This window comes from Gossypium arboreum, chromosome 11, assembly GCF_025698485.1.
Source record: "Gossypium arboreum isolate Shixiya-1 chromosome 11, ASM2569848v2, whole genome shotgun sequence".
Taxonomy (NCBI): Eukaryota; Viridiplantae; Streptophyta; class Magnoliopsida; order Malvales; family Malvaceae; genus Gossypium; species Gossypium arboreum.
The window spans coordinates 27772924-27784642 of NC_069080.1; positions in this window are offsets into that span (position 1 = coordinate 27772924).

The window sequence follows — 11719 nt, forward strand, 5'->3', positions numbered from 1 at the left end:
TAACCCATGGTTTCTCCATTTATTTCTCTTTTTCCCTCTCATTCAAGAGTGTGATCGTTGGCTAAGTATTAGTTGATGAAAAAAGGGGGTTCTAGCAGAGAGGTTGGGATAGAGGCTCCCAAGTTTAAGCGATGTAAGGTGTTACCCGTTCGGAACTTTTTGCCTGGATGCGGAAGGGGGACTACGTCAAATTTCAAGTTACATAGGCAGATCGCAGCCGATCAATCTAGTCAAGGCAAGTATAGGTTGTTCTTCGGTAAGTAGTGGATTTATGTTGAATTAATGGGATGTGACTGATGGAGTATAATGTTGAATATAGGTTCGGACAATTATGAATACTTAGTATTCTAGGTGCTAAGGTGTGTACTTCTACCCTATGATAGCTTGATATAAAGTCGAAGGTGTGTACATACACTGCACACACATAAGTAGATCGACAAGTCCCAAAAATTCGAAATACCGAAAAGCTGAAATGCCAAAAAGTCGAAAGTTTGGCTACGGTAGTCTTGCGAGTGCGTGAACACTAGTAAAGGGGAAACCGATAGGTTATCTGAAGCCCCATGGGCGATTTCATGGACTTGGGCTATGAATTGGCCAACCGGGCTAGCATGGGCTAAATGGGCCCGATGGGCTGTTGAGCACATAATAGGCAAAAATTGATAATTGATGCTATGTGATGGAAAATCGTATGTGAGCATGACTGTAAAAGTGATTAGGCTAGTGGGCCATATAGATGTGATTTGGGCCTAATGGGCCATATGAATAAGATTGGGCTTAGTGGGCCATAAGCATGTATGTGGACGTGTTTGGGTTTATAAGAGGTTTTGGGCCTAGTATATGATGGCTGCATAAAACTTAATTAATTTATTGAGACCGTGGACAAGTCATAAGGTTATGGTGTGGCAACGGGTATATGCATATCTAGGATTGGATCTAGGGAGAGCTTGATACTTAAGCGGTCTTAATGACTCACCTTCTCTTCTTTGGAATCCTACCTGGTGCATAGTATCCGTTCATCTTCGCTAACGGGGATTTGTTAACAGGCCAATGTAAGCATATCTAGGATTGGATCTAGGGAGAGCTTGATACTTAAGCGGTCTTAATGACTCACCTTCTCTTCTTTGGAATCCTACCTGGTGCATAGTATCCGTTCATCTTCGCTAACGGGGATTTGTTAACAGGCCAATGTAAGTAAAACCTGTAATAAAGAAAAATTACCGAAATGCCTCTAAGGGTGAAAATGACTAAAATACCCCTATGTGTGGAATGTAAGATTTATGGATGTTACATGTATACCTGCTGCATTCATATGCATTCATATGATATTCTGTTTAGGTTGCATATGGGTTGGGAATTATGGAATGGAGGAAGCAGATGAGGACCGCATGGTTGCTTGACAACCGTGGATCCACTGACGGCTATTAAGCCTAGTATATGATTGGCAGCTTGCTGCAATGAAGGTAGTACCGCAATTGGGCTACCATTGATGTGTATCGATTGGGTGGGTCGATATTTATATCCCCACATGATGTGTACCGGGGATGGAGTTGGTGTGTAGCGGTTGGATTATTGGGGTGGGTTGCATAGCATTGCACGTATGATATTATTGTGATATTATTGCGATGTGGGCTTCGACCCAACTGAGGCTAACATGGGCTAAGGCCCAAAGGCCACATTTATTGAATTGGGCTCAGGCCCAAAATGACTAATGATTGCTTTATACTCGTTGAGGGTTGTACACACTGAGTTTTCGAAACTCACCCCCTCCTTTTAAATTTTTCAGGTAATCCTCAGTAGGCGGTTCGATGGATGGAGGGACTCGGAGGTGGCCAACTAGCATAAAAATTTTAGACTTAGTCTTTATGTAATTTTTAATATTTTGATTTTAAATTATTTCTATTTGATTTGGGTTGTAACAAGGTCTTTCCTCTGGCTAATATTTCAAATTAGGATTACTATCATTTTTATGCTTTATATTTATTAGAAGTAGAACGTTAAACATAACTATTTTTTTAAATACTATGTTTCCGTAACTAAATTTTTAAATGACAAGTTACATTTAAATTAAATGTTTAAAACAAAGCTTCCGCAACTGAAAAGAGATTTTACAAAGCAATTGAGGTGTATCATTTTAAAAAAGGGTTTTCAGTGAAAACAAGGTTTTCGCTAAAACACTTCAATGTGACACGCCAGATTCGGCCATAAGGTGTTACACATTGCTTTACCTGAAGGTTTTGGTACATTAGAGGAAGTATTTTGCATAACTTCTTGGTCATCTTTCTTCAAAATGTTAATGGTTATTATAACAATTTGCTCTCATGTTTAGATAATGTTGTGGAAAGTGGATTTGTGTTTTCAAAGGCAATGAATGTCTTGATTGCTGTTGCAACTGTTGATGAACTATTCGTTAAACTTCAAGCTTTTGAGTACCATCCAGATCTAACCACTCAACAGATTGTTGAATCAAGAAAGAGGAAAGGAGATTCTAACAAGCAAGAAATGGATTTAACGTTGTCTTTGTGGCATCTTCCAACTTTTGGGTTTAACTTATATTTACATTTATATATATACATTGTCATGTTTTAGTTGTAGCAATCTTGACCAACTATCACAGGTGATATCCTTTAGACTTCACTCATGATTTTTACATTGAAGACAATGTCCTAATTTCGCAGGACGTAGGGAATACTTTTGTGAAAATCCTAAGTCTCTTTTTTAAAAAACAAACTAGGGGTTGTTATTGTAATCAAGGTGACAAAGTATGGAACATAATCTTGAGATTGCACCTTATTAGAATGTCTACCCTTATTATTACTATTATTATTATTAATTTTCAATATATATTTTGTAAAATGCAAGTAAGGAATGAATAGCATTCTTGAATTGCATCATTTTATGTTGAAATGGAGGCTAATGAGTAATCTTGACACCTATTTTTCATTTTTTTCTCTCTTTAAAACAAAATTCTTTGTTAGTTTTTTTTTTATGTGTGATGTCAATAAATGTTTTGCATGATCATTTAAGATACCTAGTACTTTTGAGATTTTAACATGCTTGCGAAATACTAAAGTATGTAAGCTTGAATATTTGATGATTATTGAAAGATACCTATTAGAGAATGTGTTTCATGGGTTTTGTGTTATTAGGTTTTGTTAGGACTTTGGATTTTTCCTTTTTGAACTTTCTTTGACAATATTATCTTTTGAATTTTCTTTAATTCCTTGCCTGTCTTAGATGATATGCATGACTTGCAACGGGTTGTATGTAATATCTTAATCATGATTTTAGAATCTATTGGCGTATTACTCTTAAATATAATGAGTAGATATAAATGCATGATAAGGGAAGACCTAGGTAATTTTTTTGGATTTTTTGAGCCTTTTGAGCCAACCCTTGCATAAAATTTCTTAGTACCCTGATTTTGGGCCTTTTAAGAATTTTTTTGTTTAATGTTGTTATCTTAGCCTATAAAGCCTTAATTGCTAAATCTCAATCCTTTTTTTTACCCTAAGTATTTAGTGCTTATCGGACATATTCCTTTGCCTTAAGTATTAAATGGGATAAGTAGAAATATTAAGGTGGATATTTTAGGGTGAGAAAATGAATAAAGCATGGCTTCACTATATTTTGTATATACATCAAAAGAAAATGACTATTTTTTTGTTTACCTTTTTCATCCATGCTTTATTTGAATGATGGAGAAATAAGGAGATAAAAAAACAGCAAAAAAAGAAAAAGATAGATGGAGTTGAAAATATAATTAGTGCTCATATTAGGGAAGTAGGGAATGATACTTTTTGTCTGCTTCGATGCCTAAGACAAAGCATATTCCCATTGGGCTTGATAGATGACATATTGGTCTTTCAATCGATTTGCTCTTTCCTGATTAGACTAATGACATGTTTAGGTTCGTCTACTAATACAAGGTGTCTTTTAGTATTGCGAGCTGACCACGTAATATTGCTTTGTATTAGTTAAACATTAGACAACCAGAGAGCAACATTTGTTTCCATTTTGCTTTGCGTACAAAAATCATATGAGGACAATTATATAAAGTATTAATGTAAGTCCTGAATAGTTTTATTAACCAATATGTTTGAAAAATTACAAGTGAACTTAGACAAAAATACTACATTTAGGGTACTAGATCCAACAGGAACCACAATGAACACTTCAATGGAAGAAGTCAAGCATGATGTTCCCAAGCTCGAGGACGAGGGCCAGTCCACCATTATTAAGCGTGATGAGTTGAACATAGCTGTTCAAAAATAGTTTGGAGTTAAAGACCATGATGAGGTTGTAAGAAACGGAAAAGGTGTATTCACTTCGATTGACATAAGATTAGGATTAGGAGTAGGAGTAGTGTTAGATGTAGATGAAGAGCTAAACTGAGAACTAAGTGAAGGTGTGTAGGAGCCGACATACTTTCTGACTATTGTTAAAGAGGAGCTAACCGAAGAACGTAACAAGCATGTCTACTTTCAGTTCGAAACGGGAAGTGAAGCCCAGGTATCAATAGCTTATTGCTACATTGAGTTTGTAATGTCTGAGGCTATAGTACCCGAAAAGGAGCTTTGAAGTTGGTTAGGCTTTGGAAGAAAGTGGCTCATGATGTGGCTCTCTAAAAGGTCAAAAATAAGACAACGATAATATGCTCAAAGGCCAAGGGGGTCCTCATTTTATTCATAAAGTACAATGACAATTCAATGTCTTGAAGACCTTTTGGAAGGTCTTCTATGGAGGGGATAGGGATCACCCAAAAGTTGATAAGTTTTCTTTTTGTTAGTTATTATTTTCTCTTTATTATTTATTATTATTTGCTTTTTCTTTCATTTTTTTGTGTTTCTTTGTTTGATGTACAGCCACTCATCCCGAAGCTATACTAATATTTCGAGCTTTAACGAAGACGTGGGTGATCCGAGCTAGTTTGACTCTCCTTCTAAGGAAGTCTGGTAACCTTCTATCTTTTGTTTGGTACACATTAAGGACAATGTGTAGTTTAGTGTGGGGCTGCACATAATTTTAGTTTGTCTTATTCTTCTTGTTTTTGTGTGTTTATTTTAATTTTTACATTATTTTTAAAGAATTTCAAAAAAAATTCTATTATTTCTTTAATTCTTATTGTGTGTTTGCATGGTGCTTAGATAATAATTGGGCAATAGGTTATTGGTTGCAAATATCGGATAAGTATGTTGAATTTCCAAGCATGTAAATTTTGATTGATACTAGATAATTCGATGTTCTTAAGTGTAAACTAATTAGTTCGATTAGTTAATTTGTATAATATATTAGAGGCAATAACTTCTAATAAAAATGTATAAAGTGTGTCATAGGATGTAGGAAGTGTGTGGATCCTTGTAGATAAATAAATTAAATTGTTAATTATTCATTTGAATGGATATATGCATAATAAAACTTGTGTTTTATTAATAATTCGGAAAAGACCATAGGCATTGCTTATTGATTTGTCGCAATTCATGGTAGCGGATTAAACCTCTTTCTGGACTTAATGAGCTCATTAGAAAGCAATTTTGTTATGTTTTTATTTAGCTTTCATTTTTGGCACTTAGGTAGTAAAATGAGCAATTTAGGTATTTTATACGAGCTTGTGGGCCGAAGTAGACCTTAAGGTAGACTAATATGTTTGGTGAGTGTACAAGACATCACTTTAGGGCAGAAAGACAGTGGACTGCTCCCGATGTAGCAACACTGAACTAAGATGTCGCAACACAACAAACATAATACACAAGGAGTAATTTGCCGAGGATGTCATGACACAGGCCATAAGGTGTCGCAGCACAACCCTGAAGACACAACCAAAGAAGCAATCTACCATCAGTGTCATGACACCGACTTAACGTGGCCACTTAATGAAACAAGGGTGTGTTGATTCGCACAACATACTTTAATGAAGATTAGTCAACTGTTTTAGGTCAAAAAGGAGCTTCTAAACCTAGGTTTATAAATACTATTGCTCAGAACAGTTGAGAGGACTTTTGCCTCTCGTTTATTTTCACTTTCAATATTAGTTTTAGGTTTTACTTTTAGTTTTATTTTTGTTCTTGTTTTGTCCTTTGAGAGATTGGCCTTGTGGATTCATCATATTTATTATGGATGTAGTTTGCGCTTCAATATATATCAAGATCTTTCTAATCTCTCTATTTGATTTTGTAAATGTTTATATTTCAATTCAAATCCATGATGTTGTTTAGATTAACGAGTAACTAATCTTGTAGGAAGATTAATGAGTGAATGTGGCATTAGATGACTACTATGTAGGATTTCTTAACGGATCAGATGGTTGGGAAAGCAAGAACTTAAACCTTAAGATTAATGACCATAGGAAGTCATTTAGGTAAATATGAATCTAAAATTGGTATAGTCTACCGTCAAAATCTTACCCTAACCCGGTTTGACCTATGATATCAAGAGATAGGTAGTGCTTGTCGACTCATTAAGTTAGTGAAAGGCCGAGAGGCCCTGCTAGGTTAATGACTAGTTGATTGGATAAAAACCCAAAATAGGAGTTAATTATGAACACTAAAATGAGTTAGCCTTCTACCTTTAGATATGATAATTTCTACAATCTATTTCAGTCAATATTTTATACTTTCTTTAAAATTTTGTTATTATCATCCTTTTATGAACTGTCGCAATATAATTTGTTTAGAGTACTAGTTAAACTTGTTAGTGTAGGAATTAGTTTTAGTGTAATCAAGCCTCTTTTGGGTACATTCTCAGAGTACTTCGAATACTTCCTTGTACAAACTACATTACAACCTGAACCATAACTTGTGAGCATCGCCTATTTTATATCTTTTCTTTTTGCAATATTCTCACTCTCGTCGATTGTAACAACCCATTTTTCAGTGAAATCAGAACAGTGGTTTCGGGACCACAAATCCGACCCAAAAATAAGGTTTATTTTAATTTCATTATATGGTCTGTACTATAATAGAAATGTCGTGTAAAAATTTTAATACGAAAATTTTATCGATTAAGTGTTTAATTACGAGAAGGACTAAATCGCATAAAATGTGAAAGTTGAATTCTAGTAGCTATAAGGATTAAATAGCTATGGAATTCAAATCTAGAGGTCCTTATATGGTAATTAGACCATTAAAGAAAAGTATGTAGATTCTTGGTCACTCATCCATGGAAAAATTAGAAAAGGTCAAGGACTAAATTGGAATTTGAAATAATTAAATTAATTAAAATATGATAAAAGAAAATATCATCTTATTTTTGTTATCTTCAACCTAAAATTATTTGGAAACCCTAGGAGAGAGAGGGGAAACTTTCAAGGCTTAATTGGATAAGTTCTCTTGTCTCATTTTTAGTAATTTTGGTATTTTTGAAATCGGGATAGTTTAATCTCTCTATTTGAGGGATTAATTTGAAAAGTTATCAAGGTATGGAAATGGGTCATAGATGTATATGTTGGAAATTAGAAATTCATGGTAGAAAATAAAAGATTATTCTTAGATAAACAACTTTTACAAAGTGATTTTTGATGAAAACATGATTTAGGGACTAAAATTAAAAGTTTTAAAATTTGAAGAAAAATTTTGAAATTTTATGAATACATGTGCTGTAAAATTTGTAATGGAAATTTGGTTAGGCTTGGAATAGGGATTAATTTGCACAAGTTTCATTTTCGGAACCTAGGGACAAAATCAAAATTTATGAAAAAGTTAGGGGCAAAATGGTAATTTTGCCTAAGACGTAAATTTAGTCGATTTAAATATGAAATGTGTGAAATTGATGGTTAAATTCATTTATATAGATCCGAAAAATACTAATTCGAGGTTAGATCGAGCAAAAGAAAATGTTTCAAATTAGTAGACTTTTTACGTGAACAAGTGTCAGGATAAGTTCGTGTAACCTAATTAAGCATGTAAATATGTTAAACTAAATTTTTTGTTTGTATGTAATGTGAATTATATTGATATGATTTATTTGATTTTTATAATGAATGTTTGAATACATGCTTGAAATGATGATAAAGGGGTAAGTCTCAATTGAATGTTGGATTCCGATGATTATATGCGCTTTCTTGACACTAATAAGGTCTTGCATTTGTTGCAGACAGAATTTAGCTCAGACGAGTAATCTCATTGAATATGTTATGGAAAGGATTTAGCCCAGACGGGTAATCCCGATATAATACCTCTCAAGCATACGTTATGATTAGGGTTTAAGTTGGACTGGTAATCCTAATCGAGCTCCTCTGAGCTTATGTTATATAAAGGATTTAGCTTGAACTGGTAATCCTGTTATACGAAATGTGGCTCGAGAGAGTGTTTCTTGGTTAAGTGCCCTAATGATTACCTTGAATAAGAAATTGACGGATTATTGAATCATACACTTTGAGTGTACTACTTAAGTATCCATCAAAATTCAATGATTCAACGGAATAAAACTCTAGACATAGCATGAAAATCTTGAGAAAAAGTGATAATGATTTGAAAGAATATTGCTTGATGAGCTCATCTATGTTGCTTGATTGATATGAAGATTTTGGTGACTAACATGTTTGATTGAATGCATGTGTTTAGGCAATTTAGCCAAATGGATGGAAAACATGATATTGTGTGCTTAAATTTAATAAACAAGATTGGTAAGTTTAGTTTTCGTTACATGAACTTACTAAGCATGTAATGCTTACTCCGTTTTACTTTCCCCTTTTTTATAGTGCTTGGAAGCTCGTGAAGGTTGGAGATTACTAGAGCATCATCATACTATCAACTAGTCTTTTGGGTATACTTAGCAAAAATCATTTTGGTAGAATGGCATGTATAGGACAGCTTGGCCAATAGTGGCTTGAAATGTTATTTTGTAACCTAGCCGTTGGAGTGGCTAGTAATGGTTCATTTTGGTATGACTAAGTAGATTATTATGATATATATATACACATATGTGATGTTAAGAATATGTGATCAATGTTGTGAATGCCCAAGTTAAACTAGGGTAAGGTTGTAATCATGTATGCTTGTAGTGATATGCCTTGTGAATGATGAAATTTGCTTAAGTTGATGCTTGTATTGGTTGGTATCAGATGTGTGTTTCAAGTAGAGGTTTTGGGTGAAAATTTAAGTGAGAAATGAAGCTAGAAATGGCTTTATTTTGTCCACACGGGCGTATGTCTGGACCATGTGTGACACATGGCCTGGTAACATGGGCATGTGGTTAGGCCGTGTGTCCCCTGCAACTTAACTTTTAGAAACAGAATGCTCAAAATTGAGCACACGGTAGAGACATGGGCGTGTGTCTCAGCCATGTGTGCCATATGGCCTAGAACATGGGCATGTGTCTTGTCTGCATGAAACCTGCATCTAATTTCGAATTGAATTAATTAACTGCACGGCCGAGCACACGAGCTTGTGGCATGACCATGTGTGTAAGTCAGAAAGTTACACAGGGTCGAACAAGACCTCCAACATGGGCGTGTCCCTTGGACCACACAGGCGTGTAAGCCTTGCACATTGGAAAAATTTTGTAATTTCGCGAAAAATTCTTAGAGGTTCTGATTAAGTCCCAACTCAATTTTAATGCTCATATTGGACCTTGAGGGTCCAATATGAGGGACGTTATGAATGATCTCAGTAAATGAAATAAGTTATTTCTGGTCATGCTCCGAAACCCTGTTCTGGTGATAGATATTGGTTAGAGGAGTTACATTTAGTGGTATTAGAGCTACGGTTTAGCCGATCCTCAGATTTGATGTAGGAAACATGAGTTTAACTATACATGTCATTATATAACTTGTGATAGTGTGATGACTCTTGATCGTTTTAAATATTTTTTTCATATAGTAATGTCATCCAACCGAGCCAAAGCTGAATCCGAGGAAGTTGAAAGTAATGCTTCAGCTTCAGTTTAAAGAGTTGCATTTGCGTCTGGTAGTGAAAGGCCTGTGTCTAAGGGCTGAAGTGAGGAGGCAAAACAAGCCTTCTTTCAAATGATGAATGAATGGCTTAGCTAGTACCGGAGAACAAACCCTGCTGTACAATGACCTTCCTTACTTGCTCCTTAATCGGTTCCTGAGGTACTGTGACAGCCCAAAATTGACCCTAGTCGGAAGGTGGTCTCGGGGCCACAAAACCGAGGCATAAAAATAATTAAAATTTATTTTGATGCCTATAACATGTGTGTGCTCATGTATGACATTTTATGATGATTGATTTAGTGTTATAAGGGTGAATTCCACAAGAAAGGACTTAGTAATGAACTTTGAAAGTATGATAGGAAATGTGTGATGACTAATTAAAGCATGCATGCAAAATAATGGACTTGCATGTCAAATTCCCCCTTTATAGGTGGTGGCCGGCCATGACAAGGAGGATGGGCTAAACATGTCATGAAACATGTTTTGTTGGTGCATTAGGGTGAAATAATAAACAAAGGTGTATGGGTGATAAAAAATGAAAAAAATGTGTGTGAGTGTGGTAATCCCCATTGCCGTGAGTTGTAGAGAAGGAAAGAAAAAATTTTGTTCATCCTTTCTTTGAGCCAAAACTAAGGAAGAAGGAGGATTTTGCTTCATGCTTGGTTTGGAAGAGATCCGAAGGAGATTTGGCTAAGTTTGCATCAAGACTAAGGTATGTATGAGGTTGTGTTAGGAGTTTCATGCATGTTTTGGTTGCTAACTTGATGTGCATGTTAGCCATGGCTCAAATCTTTGTTAAGCCATGGAAATGGTATTTGGCCAAAGTTGTTATGGTGATAAAGCCATTGCATGCTAAGTGTGAAGCTTGATGATGATGCATGCAATGATGGATTGTCTACTCTTGAGTAAGATTTTGAGCTTTCTTTTGTTTTATCATGATTGAAGTTGAAAAGGAGCATGATTGTCATATTCGCCATGATGCATTCATGAGCATGGTTCATGCTTCTTGCATGTTAGTTAAAATTTGTGTTTTGGATGGCTATGGACACCTTGAAATTCGCCATGCTCATATATGTATATATATGTTTGCACATGATGTTTTGGTTATGAAGGAAGTGATGAATAAGTTTGTTTAACGAAGAAGATGTTGAAGAATAATTGTGAAATTGCAAGCACAAATCGGCCTAGCACACATATAAGTGCTTGATGCTATATTATAAGTTTTGAGCCACAATATGAAAAGCATTAACTAGTAAAATGCATGCTGTTTTTGTGAGGTATTAAGTGCATAATTGGCCTCAACATGTACATGAATACTCGGCCTTGGGTAGCCTATTGAAGGCCTTAGCATTTCCTTGATGCTCAAATAAATTGTATTGAATTGCTTGATGTAGTATAAAATGTGCATGACCATTGTGTATTCAAGTTAAAGAGTGGCCATATGACCATTTAAATTCCTTGTCATATTCGGCCATAAGCTAGCACAATGAGGTTTTAATAAATTGAATTTGTTTGAATTAGCTCAAGAGCTAAGAGGTCCACAATTGGACAAGGGGAAGGAAAAAGTGATCGAATAGCCGTAAAAGCCGTTCGACAACATCCGAGGTAAGTCCTCAAGAAGTGACCTTACTTGAATTATGTGAGATGAAATATGGATGTGTATGATTATTGATTATGTGTGTATGAGTATTTGAATTCCACCGGGCTAAGTCCCAAGGCGAATATGCTAATGATTATAATTGTGTTTGAGCCTTAGTAAGGAAAATGAAATATGTATGTCCAATGATTATTGATGTATGTGTGCATGAGAAATTGAATGATATCGGGCTA